Here is a 15,391-nt window from a genome sequence, read left to right as displayed (position 1 = left end):
TAAAGTTATATTTTTAACAGGTCGGGACAGGAAAAATCCGTTAAAAATTCATAACTTCTTCATCCGACGTCCGTTTTTGTCTGTCTTTTTATCGTTGAACTACTATCAACAAGATCTTTGATTCTTGTTTAGGTTGTTTCAGCTAAAAATCACTCGATCTAAAATTCGAGTTTCGGGCTGCATACTACTAAGCCGAAACTTAGAAAAATCATAACTTCCTCATACGAAGTCAGATTTGGGCGTTCTTTTTATGCACGCTCTCGGTTTAACGAACACTACGACTTTCGTTTAGATCACTAATGCTAAAAAGCACTTTATCGTAAATTCACTTTTTACGTCACACAGCGGCGTGTCGAGTCTGTCGCGAAACTTCGACAGGTCATAACTTCTCCGTTATAACTCGGATTTCGGTATTCTTTATATCTCCGGAATCTTTGTTTCAACCACTACAACTTTCTTCATAGATATCGGCTTCATCTAACATTTATTTTCGACGCTTATTTTTATCCTGAACTTATTAAATCATAATAATTAAGTATAAAACACATAATAATCAAATAATACATCTTATTATTTCAAGACAAGTTACAAATGTTGGCCTAGACTATTACATCATCATTAATGTCTAGCCTAGAAACACGGGCGTTACATATATGTAGGGGTGTAAGTGAGCCGAGCTACTCGCGAGCTACTCGAGATTGACTCGTTAAAAGCTCGACTCGAGATCGAATTAAACGAGCCCGAGCCGAGCTCGAGCCTAAATATGAGGCTCGTTTATTAAACGAGCTCGAGCCGAGCTTCAGTTAGTGGGCTCGCAAGCCTAAATGAGCCTAAACGAGCCTATATATATATATATATATATATATATATATATATATATATATATATATATATATATATATATGTGTGTGTGTGTGTGTGTTTGTGTGTGTGTGTATAGGCTTGTTTAAGCTCGTTTAGGCTCGCGAGCTCACTAAATTGTTCACGAGCCGAGCTCGAGCTTCATTTTAAGGCTCGAATCGAGCTCGAGCTCGAGCTTCTTCAAAATTAAATGAGCCGAGCTCGAGCTTGGTTAGGCTCGGGCTCGGCTCGACTCGTTTACACCCCTACATATATGGATGAATTGAGTACTTGAAACTTGTGTTGCACATAATTGAGTATTATGGAGCTATATATGGTGTTATTGATTTCGAATAAGTCATAACACCTAAAAAAATTTACTTATGAGTAGGTTTCGGTTAAGCAAGGGTTGGGACGGGATTCCACGGGATTGGAACAAGCTCTAATTAGCCTAATCAAGATGAGTAGTTTAACTTTAACTCATGAGATAAATTGTGTTATGCAAATTAGAATGGCATATTCACATTAATGTTATAAATGGGTTTTGGAGTATCATAAAGAGTACATTAATATGACTTATATAGAGTATGAGCCTATATTGATGAAATTGTCTCAAGAGATTGATGTTGAGTTTGATGTTAAGATTAATGTTAATGAAGTCATATATGAGTAAGATGATAAGTTCTAAATAAAATGGAAAGCCTCGTTGATAAAATTTTATAATTGTTGAGTTGTTTTTAAAAATTGTTTAGAAATGTTATAGTTAAATAAATCACTAAGCTAGTGCTTATTTTTTGAGTGTGGATTATGTTAAGTAGGAAATACAAATCAAGGCAATGGGATAACAGCCATGGAGAAGTAAAAGATATTTAGATAAAAGTATAGTGTCTTTTGTAAACCTCTTTGTAACACCAGACAAATCTTGGGTGTAGTTTTAGTGTGTGCTGTTTATATTACTTTTGTTTGTAAATACCTAACTTATCCAATGTTTTGATGTATAATATTTGAAAAAAGTTTATGCGTATTTTGTGTATAAAATGTTGGAGAAATCTAGTAGTTACACAGACCCAAACTTGGTGTGACTATTATGTGAAGCTACAAACTCGTGTGAGATATGATGTTCCTTTCAGGAAACACATTTTAGGAGGTGGCTTAATATCCATGGTCGCATTGAAATAGACCCTTTGCTTATGCATCACACGTTCTGCGAAGACCTTGTTATAAATCCAAAAAAAAAAAACGAAATGGAGGAAATATTCTTCCAACTACACTTCAACCCAATAGAAATAGAATAGAGCCAAATGCTTCGGGAGATTAACTGTTAGCCAAGCCATTCTAATGAGTTGGTATAGGTTTGTCTCTTGTACGGACAATTTTCTCTCTTTCTTGAGTTATATGAACTCAATATGTGAATTTAATCATGTTTCACAAAGCTGAGATATATCTCCATCAACAAAAGATCTTGGAAGCATGAAATGTGTTATCAATATTCAGTGGGACCTGTACTAAACATCTTCATGTTTGATTAAGCATGAGTCCATATGTCTAGACATTGCTATCTATATTTCTTTGTTGCATTCAACGAAATGGAGTTCATTGATATTTTCACGGCATCCTAGTTGAGAAAATGTAATTCATGAACTTGTATCACTTGAATTTTTAACAAATATCTACTTAAAGAACTTCATCCACATGTCATCCAAGGAACCAAGTTTTATATGCTGGAATACAAAATCAAATCTAGCGGTAACATCAAGTGTTATCAACCATACATCTACTATACCAAAGATTAGCATCCAAAATCCAAAAATGGCATTGGCATCCATATGTTTTTTTTCCATACATGTTAATATCCAAAATTTATTTCTCCTAAGGAGTATTCATACCAACACAATACCTTGTTATTATCTTATTAATCCGGTCTGCACCTGAGATGTATAATCACACATGCACAATACATAAGCCTGAAGACCAAGTGAGTTTAATACGAGTAATAATAACAAGAAGATAAATCAACATATAGAAAAAAATGCAATACATGGAATTTCCACCATCGTACACATGTTATGCCATCGATCTGTAACATCCTTAGAATTTTATATAGTTCAATTAACTGTATTTGGGAAACTGAGCTTATCATTGTACGGGTCAAGTAATTGTGTTTGCGAAACTGAGATTATCATTATGCTTTCAGTGTCCTATTTTTTAGAACGACAAACTCACACACTCACTAATCCTACTCCTAAATCTACACTATTGTCCACTACGAGCATTGAACCCTTAACCTATTGGATGATAGATAAACAAACCAGTGATTAGTAATGTGCGCTAATACCGAAACACTAGAGATGTCCAAAGCAAACAAACTAACTGATAATAATATTGAAAATTATATGTTGATTATAACTCACAAATAATAAATTTTACTATTATTTAATTACCAAGTTTCGTTCAGAAATCAGTTTGATCATTCACGATCAGTATTTAATGTAAGGTAGAATTAGACTGTCACTTTGTCGGGTGAAATAAAAGACGTTACAGATAAAGTAAAACCAACCTAAAGATTGCAGATTTTGATTGGTACCCACACAAAATGAATCATGTCCTTAAAGGTTTTTACGCACTCTAGTTGTTGTAAGTTGCAACATAGAACCCCATTATTTAATGTAGTTATCGTCTATTCAAACAACAATGGAAGATTTGATAAACGCGAAGAGGATAATCAGAAACAGATCGAAGAAATCTGTGTTGTAGTGGGATTGGAAGTGTGGAATAAATAAGACCTGAGAGGAACTATTTATACTAAACCGAAAAGCCTATAAGTCAAAAAAATCAGGTGTAATGACGACACCTGGCCTCTCATCTCTCACAAGCTATCAAAACTAGATAAAATCCAGTGAGTTAGCATCGTTATCTGGATGCTCATCCAAAGTGAAAGTGTGAACAACACGTTGACCGGGTCTGTCCAACCCAATCGGACCGAACTTTGCAAAAAATAAAAGCTCCTCAGATCCCGATATGAAGTGCAAAGTGCGCCTAAATTGCGTCATTTTATGAACCACACGTCCCCTCGGCCCGACTAGGTGCGTGTGGGCTTGGCCCATCCCTCAACCTCCACTAAAGCATTTGAAGGTTAAGGCAAGGAAAGCCTTAGACACCCACAAAACTTTCTTCTTCCCACCAATGTGGGACAATGGGAAACTTGTTGACTTGCATTTTACCCATTAATTAAATTTCCAACATATACCGCTAAGCCATATACCCTTTAGGCTGTGGCGAGCGCCACAGCTAGCTGATAAGCTAGCTTATTTTTCAAGCTTTTTTATGTTGTTGTGTTTGGTAAGCCAAAAAGTAGCTTATAAGCTAGCTTTTTGAAAAGCTACTTAGACTAGCTTTTTAGGAGCTTTTTTAAAATTTTCCAAATACACCCCTTAATTATTTATAGAAACACATACTCTTACATGTCTTTTTATGTAATTTTATATATTTCAGCTAGCTTTTCAGCTAGTTTTACCAAACGTTTTTTTTATTAGCTAGCTTTTTATTTAACAGCTAGCTTTTCAGCTAGTCCGCCAACATAGCCTTAGTCAGTGTAGTGTCTCAGAGTAATTAAGTTGATAACTTGACAATTTTGGGAGGACCGAGATTTCAATAAAGAAAATCAAAGTTTTTTGGTGTCTTAACGATGAACCAAATGGTGATGTTACGGAGATTCAAAATGATCAATGAAGTTGGGTTGACATGTTATGGAGTTGGGTTGTTGTTAGTGATTAGGGTTTAGGCCCAAGCCCTTTAGGGTTTAGCCATTAGGGTTTAGGTGTTCTTTATATATTCCTATGTAATTGTCGTCTTTGGAAATCAAACAATTAGGGTTTAGGTGTTCTTTATATATTCCTACTGCTGACCACAACCCGTAGTCGCCGCCGTCCACCTCCGACGACATTTTCTCATAGTCGTTGGAGGTGCCTTCATTATGTTCCTTATTTTTCCGTTTCTTCTCTTCGTCACCTAAATAATAAAACAGCTGGTGGCACCAAACCAGAGCCCTTTCATCGGCTTCTTCTATTGTCTCGTCTACTTCTACCTCCTTCACAGATGACATATGCCTCCTCACCTTCCGCCTCCTCCTCGGCTGGCCACTTCTTCAGATCTTTTTTCTGATTTAGCCCCTTCTGATGTTGCAGCTGCCTCTCTCCGATGGCACCTTCTCCACCGAGCAGTCTCTGATCTACAATCGTCTCTTTCTCTATCAACATTGCAGTCGCCGATCTCGCCGGAATTGGCTCCGTCCGCCGCATCTCAAGCCCTCTTTCTTTCTTGATGCCTTTCTCCGGACTCCTCTGCCGTCGGTTACATGATCGTCATCGTCCTGGCCTCTCTTCTCTTCAACAACAAAATCGCTCTTGGTTGCCTATTCTTCTCTCTTCTTCTCCGACAAGCAGTTGATGTTAGCCGCCATCGTCAGAGCTCTACCACCGCAGCTGCCACTATCTTCATCTAGTTTTTATGTTTTATCTTTTTGTTTATTTTTCCAGTTTAATCGTCCCCTCCCGATCAAACTGCGGGGGGATGTTAGTGATTAGGGTTTAGGCCCAAGCCCTTTAGGGTTTAGCCATTAGGGTTTAGGTGTTCTTTATATATTCCTATGTAATTGTCGTCTTTGGAAATCAAACAATCTATTATGTTACAGTTGTCTTTTGGGCATCAACAATAGGAGTTTATGTTGTTCGTTTAATACTTGGCAACATACATGCAATTTAAAGTCGTTGGAAGTAATGGGTGAAATCTAAAGAGTTCTACGAATTTCGGTGAGGTTAGCTGCCTAAGTATCAGTACAAATGTCAGGTATAATCAGAAGGATTTGAATAGTTAAGGTTATTTGGTGATTTAAGATCTTGTGTGTGAGTTACTGATTTGTTGTGTTTGCATGACATATAAGTTGTGAACCAGAAATTTGGTGTGCCCCATGTGTTAGACTGTTAGTGTCTTAAATGATTGAGATTTTCCTGAACTATGAGATGAATTTTCCTGCTGTAAATTATGTATGTAGAGCATATGAACACAAGTTAATTATTGTCAATTGTGTAGTTGTGGTAAGACTTCTTAGTGTCTTGTTGAGGAGTAGGAAGTGATGGTAAGTCATTGAGTGGCAGGGTTGATGATTGTCAGACACTCAAATAGAGGGTTTTGGTGCCACTTTTTGTGGAAATTAATGATGATGAGATTGAGTGAATGGTGGCTTTAGCGAGTCACAATGGGAACATTGACAGATGGAGTTGATGTGGTTCAGAGTTGTCCCCATTGGTGAAAAGTGTTACTTGATTATTTGAAAAATGAGGTTTTGATGATCAGTTGACTTTGAAAATAGGACTGATAGCTTTTGTCAGTGAGCTGATGTTTGAGAATAGGATACTGAAGGTCCTTGAAGTGGATTGAGAGTACTCATAAATATTGCCATCAGTACCAATAGATAGAGTTGTACCTATGATGTAGTAGGGTGAAGTTGATGAAGAGTTTGTTAATTTTACAGTGTGATGAAAGATTGATGGTTTGAGGGTTTCATGTTGGGGAGAGTGAGTTGGAGGCTGGACGATTTTTGGCAGATGGATTCAAGGAAATTATGATGAATAGACATTGTTAAGATAATGTTCTGAGGATGTAGAAGTTGAGGATTCAAAAGTGTGATAGAAGAGTATAAATAAGGGTAGTGATGGTGGTGGACTTTAGAGTTGTATGAGATCCTAAATCAATGCTAAGTAGGTTATAGTTGAGCCATAGTAGGAGTTACCTCTTCAGTAGAGACTTAAGATGGAAATTGTGGGGTTTGAGGTTTCAATCTTAAATAAATGATATTGTCGATGAAATGTATTAAGAAACTTATTAAAGTCCTAAGTTGACTTAGGTAATTAGGTTGACATGATGGAAATGTCCACCTATAATTGAAAGGGGTGCATGAGGATATGTTGTTGTTGGCATTATCTGGTGGGGTTGTGTTGATTCGTTGATTTTGGTATCTCTTAATGGGGTGCGATGTCTATTGATGATGGTATTATTTACAAATTGTATTCTGTAAAAGAGAAATTTTGGGTGTACTTTTGGTAAAATTGGTGTGTTCCACTATAGCGTACATTCTGAAGATGCAAAATAAATACTAAAAAAGAAACTGAAGTACTTACCGTTTTCTTGAGATTTCATGAGAACTTGACGCGACAGGCTGTAGAGCTCCTTTTGATTGTTTCTAATTCTGTCCTGGCTTGTGTTTGCTTCTTCAGATCTGGTAGCCGAGTCTTGGACCACACGATGTCCATCCTCTCCAAAACACATGCATACTTCAAAATGCATTTGAGGAAATATAGTTCTGAATCATTAGCATGAAAGTTCTTGAAAGTCACTATTTTGAGGCAACTCAACATGCATATAGGTACTAATATCAAAATTGGATCATTTTCACCAAGGCACATGTGGTGCTCGAATCCCTGTACACCAGTTAGAAAACAATTACGTTAATATCATCATCTTTGGCAACAGGTTTCGATTTTGAGTATCAAGTAATCCACCTCCAGAAGACAAATAGATTGTAGAATTGGACAGAAGTAAAGCAGATCCATCAGACCTCCAAATGGATATTTCCCACTTTCCATAGTCAACACTAAATGCCTCAAATTTGAAAAAACCGGAGAATAGTGGACCATGTTATCTGCAAATATAAGAGACTTTGCATAGGAAAGAAAACATGCAAACACAAAAGTCAGTATGACAACATTGCACAAAGAGGTGAGTAGCAATATGTTTCATTCGAGAAGTAGATTAGATTGCCAATTACCTCTATAATGCGATTAGATATCCTCAAAGACACAACATATCGTAGTTGTTTGAGTAGATCAATAGCTCGATATGTGACTTCTGTTTCCCTCTCTTGGGGAATAGGAATGTGAATGCATGCATTGACCAGGGATAAGGCATTATCCAATAGAATATCGTTTAATAGGTTTCCAAAATATTTAAAATATGTAAGATTGACTGCATCGATCTTGATATTACAGCCACTAGTCTCGTCGAATTCTCCAAAATATGGCAGATCATGTATGGTCAAGCTCTTTAAGGTGGAACTAGAAATCACAATGTTATTCAAGTTCACCAAGTAGCAATCTAATAAAACCAATTCTTCTAGAAATGGACAGCCTGAGAAAAGTTTTTCAGTAAAGGAATCCTCTGGGAACCGAACTAAAGATAGGTGCAAGGTTTCAGGAATGGAAAAGAAACGTAAGATGGGAGTTCAATAACACAATCCATTCTTATTTTCAGGCTTACCAATGGTGTGCTATCAAGCATACACTGAGGAATCACAAATGGGTCCTCTCCAAAGAGACATAAATCAAGCTCCTGAACGTTGTGCATGATTGCATAAGAAATCCATGAATGTATTTTAGATGCATTGTTGCAAACAAAACATGATAGATGGAATTTTTCCATATTTGATGGATCCCGCAACGCGAGGACTCTTTCTACAAAGTTTATGAAGGAAGACACCTCAGGCCTACACCGACCATCAACTGTTCTAGCATACAACAATCCATCATCAAAATCAATGTTAGGTACAGAAGCCCAGAGGTTCTTCCATCTTGTAGACAATATGGACGTCTTTACAACTTCTTTTGTGGGCATAAAAGATAGAATTTGATGAAGAATACAATCAGGTAAATTGCTGATATCATCAACCATATCACCACTTTCATGTTGTTCGTGGCCTTTGTCTGTTTTCCGAAACACAGACTACATGCAAAATGATGTCAATTATTAGCATCTTCATGATCAAAGAAACTGAATTCATTAAAAAAAAGCAATTCAACTAGATCATAATGGCTTAAATTAACTAGGAACTTTTCATTACTTTAATGGCCAAACCAGGCACTTTTTGAGAAAAATGGGTACAAATTACCTTCAGCTTACAGCGAATAAACTTATGAAGAGTCATTGATCTGGCAAACAGCTTGATAGTTTCTTGAATTCACTTGTCCTAAAATTTCTGGGAAACTAAATGTAAATAACACAATCAGTAAAAGACGCCATGAAGTCAGTCGATTAATTATATAAGTATGATAAACAAGATTGATTTTAATGCGTTATCCACACATAAGATCTTCACAATTGATCTTATAAGACATTCACATATAAAAACATACGAGAAAAATAGAGAGAGGCTAACTTTTGATCGGAGTAAGGAGATTGTTGATATATTGTGCATTAACGAACTCTAGAGCCTCAGTTCGAGAATCTTTATCAGAGAATGATCGAGAGTTTTGCCGGAATTTGGCATGGCGGTTAAAACGAGGAAAGGGGTTGTGTTCGAGGGAAGAACTCGGACTGGCGTCTTTACCCCCCGCCCCTCTTTATATATATACAACCTTACACATTTAGTCCCTTAAGTCACGATATCAATGAATAACAGCCCCGTATATTAATAAGCCCACGAATGTTTTGGAGTAGAACATGTCCAAAACTGCAAAGAAAACCAGGAATAAACGCGTAAAAATGTACCAAACAATAACTAAATGCAAAAAGTATGAATATTTTTAGGTTTTGACAATTTTGAAACCGCAGTAGAGAATTCTACACCACTTTTAGTGTTTTGACACTGGGAAAAACAACAATAAAATCGTCTTACACTTAAATCAATCAATTAAGTAAACAATGTAACAGAAAACATTCATAAGATTAAAAGAAAAAGAATCCAAATACATTTTTTATAAATCTAAAACGTTCAAACCCAAATACAATACAAGAAAAGAAATCAAAACATACTCCCAGCTGGTTGCGATCACGAGAGGAACTAGTTGTTCATGAATCATGATTGTATAAGCTGCAAACATAGACGCATAGTTCAGTGATCTACAAGAGTGGTAGAGCTCCCGATCAGGTTGTTTTAACAAGCTAGTTAGGCTAGATAGGCTAAACTAGTAGTTCGTAGTTCCCCAGGCCAGCGGGGTAGGTGCTTAGCTTGTTAGGAACCGAAGGTTGTTTGCGTACTTGCTTGTTCAAGCCTGAAAAGAAGCCAATAAAGCGCAATTACAACGGGAAAGGGTTAAAGTTGCGAAATCAGGCATAGGGTGTACGAATATGAGATTCGGACCGCCACTTCTTTGAAAACATGGTTCTTGCCCCCCTCTCTCCTCCCCCCTTTGAGCTTGTCCATTCTTTGGATGTTGATGATGAATATGATTACAAAAATGACTTGAAGGAATTCTTCAATCTTAATGAATGAGGCTTTGGTATTGATGCAAGATGGATTGAAAGTGCTTAAGGATGTTTTGGAAAAGTGGCGTAGCCATAAAGATGCAACGGGACCTATCCACACAAATTTAAGATTATATATATATATATATATATATATATATATATATATATATATATATATATATATATATATATATATATATATAGAGAGAGAGAGAGAGAGGGGAGGGTTCAATTGAGAAAAAAAAGGTTGAGAATGGGGGAATCATTCTCAGCCAATCATTTAATTAGCATCTTAACATAAAATACACGGTGGCAAAATTGTAAATATGATATGTTATCCTTCAATCACAGATACATAATTGTGGATAATTTGATAACAATTCAAATTCATTACTACTCGATCGTCCATCATCCAAATTTCTTTTCCAACCTTCAACGATCATCGAGATTTCTTCAATTAAATCATCGATAACATCATCCAGTGTTAATCAATCATCCATCTTCGTCAAAAACACGTTCATCAACATCATTCAACAGTAGACAAAAAAATCGTTTTTGGTTCTTTCAATCCAACCTTCAATTATGCTTGAATTCGAGCATATCTTCAACATCTACGATTAATTATACTCCCAGTGTCATTAGATCAACATCATCGATAATCAACAACAATTTTACTTCATATCATTCATTCAACATCGATCATCAAACAAAACTTCTAAATTAAGGTTAGAAAAACGTCAAATCATTTTTTTTTGAAAAATTTCATATAATTCTCTATCAATCTACTATTTTGTAAGTTTTAAATAGTCAAAGTATCATGTTTTTAGCATTTTTAAAAAAACTTACTTGTATGCACTCCAACTGTTTGATGAAATGCATAAACTAAATTACCACGTTATATTCACATATGAATATGTTTTCGCACCTTAATCAGTATATGATTATTAAAACACAAAACAAATATACAATTTTATATGTTATTCATATGTGAATAACATATAAAAATTATATATATTTGTGAATATACCTTGTAATATTCATATATTAATATCCTGTGTAATATTCATATGTAAATAAACTGTGTAATATTCACATATGAATATATCATCTAATATTCATAAGTGAATATATCATCTAATACTTACAAGTGAAAATACTATGTAATATTCACAAGTGAATGCATCATTTAATATTTAAATATGAATATATTGTATCATATTCACAAGTGTATATACTATATATTATTCATATGTGAATATACTGTGTAATATTCATGAATGAATATAGCATGCAATATTTAGATGTGACTAGAATGTGTAATATTCACAAGTAAATATACAATATAATATTCACATGTGAATCTACCATATGATATTCATATGTGAATATACTATGTAATATTCATTTGTGAATATACCATGTAATATCACATGTAAATATACAATATAAACAACATATATCATATAATATTTACATATGATTATACATTCATGTGTGAATATACCATATGATAATTAGAATGTGATAAATCGCTATTATTATGAACTAAAAGTATATTTTTAACATTTTTTATGTGTACTCACATGTTTTTCAGGCATCGTTATAACTCAATAAAAGAATAACATTTCAATCAATGGTTGGTTCATATCCCGGTGGTTGACGATTGGTTGACGTAATTGAGAAGATATCATTGACGAAGACAATATGTTTTTATATTCACGTGTAAATGTTATACAATTTAATATATTCTTCATTTTGATCGTGTTAAATTCAAATGCAAATGATATTCATTAACCAATACAATGTTGTTTGTCTTAGTATAATGTTGATTTTACATGTAAAATAATATTGTTACAATATACAAAAAAACTATTCACAAACCAATTCTTATAGTGTATTATTTATTTTTATATATAGAGGTTGTATTCACAAAATAAATAAATCAACATGTATAGTTTATTCACATAAATAAAAATAACAGATTACAATGATGTTTTTTTACTAGTGTGATTGAAGTTAGTAACATCATCAATAAATATGTCGTAATGATTTCTAAACTTTATTCATATATGAATAAATAGCATGTCATGATGATGTCATCACTAGTAGGAATGAAAATTTAGTGACATCATCAAAACAATTTGCCGCAATGAAGTTTAGTCTCGGAATTGGACGAAATTCGCATATTTGATGTAAAATGGTGCGATTCGGGACTGTTTTTCGGCCATTCGGGACTGTTTAGGGCCTCAAAATGACGTTTTTCTATTTTTATAATTTTCCGAAAAAAAAGTTATCATTTATTCACAAATGAATATAACATTAATAAAAATATATATGCTTATATAATTATTTTATTAACCTAAAAAGATTAGTTGTATGTGAATAAATATATATTCTTATCAAATACTTTTTTTATCTTTAATTTTATATATTTTGTAGTCCTCGGTTTTATTGACAGTTTTATTCATTTGTGAATAATACATATATATTCACATTTGATTATTACATATATATTCATTTGTGAATATTACATATGTTCACATGCGGATATAATTCTTATATGTTATTCACATATGAATTACAAACTTGCTTAGGACCTCAAAACAATGTTTTTTTTTCCGAAAAAAATAAATTATCACTTATGAATAAAAAAGTATGATTAATTTTTTTATAATTTAAATATCATTCATATATGAATATAGCATATAATAAACATAGTATATTCATATTTAAATATTAGACGATGCATTCAATTGTGAATATTACATAGTATATTCACTTGTGAATATTAGATGGTATATTCACTTATGAATATTATATGATATTTTCATATGTGAAAGTATTACATGGTATATCACATGTGAATTTTACATAGTATATTCACTTGTGAATATAATATGATATATTCACTTATGAATATTACACAGTATATTCACATATGAATATTACAATGTGTTTTCACAAATATATATAATTTTTATACGTTATTCACATATGAATAACATACAGACTTGCATATTTGTTTTTTTTTTTAATAATCATATACTGATTCAGGTCGGAAAACATATTCATATGTGAATATAACGTGGTAATTTAGTTTATGCATTTCATCAAACAGTTGGAGTGCATACAAGTTAACTTTTTTAAAAATGTTAAAAACATGATACTTCCAATTCAAGTTATCAATTCCAAATCATCATATACTTCCGATTTCGACTTTGAAGCGTGCAATTCCGATTTTCATTTCATTCCAAAAAAAAATCTGATTTCAATTTTGAAACCTTGAAATCCCGATTCCAGATTTCTTTGTAATACTAATAATCAAGACGCGAACTGTTCCGATTAGAATATATGTTCCAATTTCAAAAGCTTCCGACTTCAGATGCGACATCCTATGTCTGATCGATTTCACATTTTGATTTTGATTTCCGAAAATCCGATTAGGAACCTGTGAGTACCGATTCCGAGTCCTTCAATGTCGACTGTGACTGCGAGTCCAGAACTCCAATTCCAATTTCATGAACAACAAAGAAATTCCGATTCCAACTGAGTTTGTTTGCGAATCTGGGAAATTCAAATTCGGAGTATTCAACAAAGAAATCGATGTTACGTATTTGAGATTGAAGGTTATTATCATATTTACAAGTTTGCCACCGTGTCTTTTATGCTTAGATTAAATGAGTGGCTGAGAATGATTCCCCCATTCTCAACCTTTTTTATTTTCTCAATTGAACTTACCTCTATATATATATATATATATATATATATATATATATATATATATTAGACCTGGCAAACGTGTCGTGTCGGGTCGGGTTAAAACAATAAACAAGTTGAGAGAGTTTGACCCTAACCTGTCCCGTTTAATTAATGTGTCATGTCGTGTCAACCCATTTATTTCGTGTCTGGTTTCGGGTTAGGGTTATACCTTAAAATGTGTCGTGCACATGTTAGGTTGAAAGAAGAGTATAATTTGGATATGTGGAAATGAATGTAATAATTGGGAGGCCGAATCACTAAATTTATAGTAAGTGAGAGCAAAACGGAATGAATATGAGTTGGAAAGAGGAGGACGGGATCATAAGGATGAGGGAATGGTCGAGGGGACTGTTTAATTTGGGCGATAACTAAAACACTGAAAATATAAGTCTTGACTAAGACGGTTAAGTGTATTCCACGTTACAAAACAAGTCAACCCAAAGGTTTTTTTTACATATTGTTTTGGTTTTTGGTTTTTCTAGTTTATTTAAAATATTTAGAAAACTTACATATAAACGGGTCATTTTCGAGTCATGTTCGAGTTGAAGTTCTCAACATTAACCTTACCCGTTTAATTTTTGTGTCGTGTCGTGTCAGTTTTTGCCACCTCTAATATATATATATATATATATATATATATATATATATATATATATATATATATATATATATATATATATATATATATATATATATATATAAGGAAGGGTTATATGGAAAACAAAAAACCCTAAAAATAATAAAAATGCATAAAAAAAAAATACTTACACATCACAAATCTTTTTTTTTTTGAATTTATATACCAAAAATCGAAGGTTTTTTTAGAAATTTGCTGAAAAAAATAAAAAATTGATTTTTTTTTTTTGGTTTTTTTTCAAAAAAAAATTCAGCGAAAGATCATAATATAAAATCAAAAAAAAAAGATTTGTCATGTGTAAGTATTTTTTTTTATGTATTTTTATGATTTTTTTAGGGTTTCTTGTTTTCCATAGATACTAAACCTATATATATATATATATATATATATATATATATATATATATATATATATATATATATATAGAGAGAGAGAGAGAGAGAGAGGTAGGTTCGAATGTTTCTAACAACTATTGTGTTCTTGAACGCACCAATCAGAAATTAGCAAAAATTAAATAATAAATAAATATAAAAATGGTATTTTGGTAATCTTAACACATCTAATTATGGTAAAAGAAGTCATTCAATTAATATCCCCTAAAATAAAGATATCAATTAAACCCTACAAAACCATCGTTTTCATCACCATCACCACAGAAGCCCTTGAAATCGTCGACCACAGTCAGGTTTTTAAAACCTTCGTTCCACACTTCCATCATTGCCAACAACAACCATCGTCGATACCGTCTTCCACCGCAAAAATCCAGGTTTGTTCGTCATAAAAAGATGGGTAGACAGAAGGGAGAGGCAGCAAGAAGCAAAGCTCGTCCTTCCAGCAGCAGACAATTAGAAACTTGACTCTCTTTCCTTCACTAGAAGATACGCGCACGTGTTTTGTTTAATTTTGTTTTAAAATAAT

General features: G+C 33.4%; 1 pseudogene across 1 annotated transcript; it reads right to left on the bottom strand.

The window, feature by feature from the left end:
* Nucleotides 1–2,533: 2,533 nt before the first annotated feature.
* LOC145125735 (F-box/LRR-repeat protein At4g14103-like) lies at nucleotides 2,534–9,193 on the bottom strand (annotated as a pseudogene). Its single transcript, XR_013716140.1, has 6 exons — nucleotides 9,047–9,193; nucleotides 8,780–8,874; nucleotides 7,664–8,613; nucleotides 7,398–7,553; nucleotides 7,017–7,316; nucleotides 2,534–2,768 (listed from the first exon to the last, which is right to left on the bottom strand). The product of XR_013716140.1 is annotated as an F-box/LRR-repeat protein At4g14103-like (transcript).
* Between the last annotated feature and the right edge of the window lie 6,198 nt (nucleotides 9,194–15,391).

This window comes from Lactuca virosa, chromosome 7 (assembly GCF_052849685.1).
Source record: "Lactuca virosa cultivar CGN04683 chromosome 7, Lactuca_virosa_CGN04683_v6, whole genome shotgun sequence".
Taxonomy (NCBI): domain Eukaryota; kingdom Viridiplantae; phylum Streptophyta; class Magnoliopsida; order Asterales; family Asteraceae; genus Lactuca; species Lactuca virosa.
This window is presented reverse-complemented; position numbering and strand designations above follow the sequence as displayed.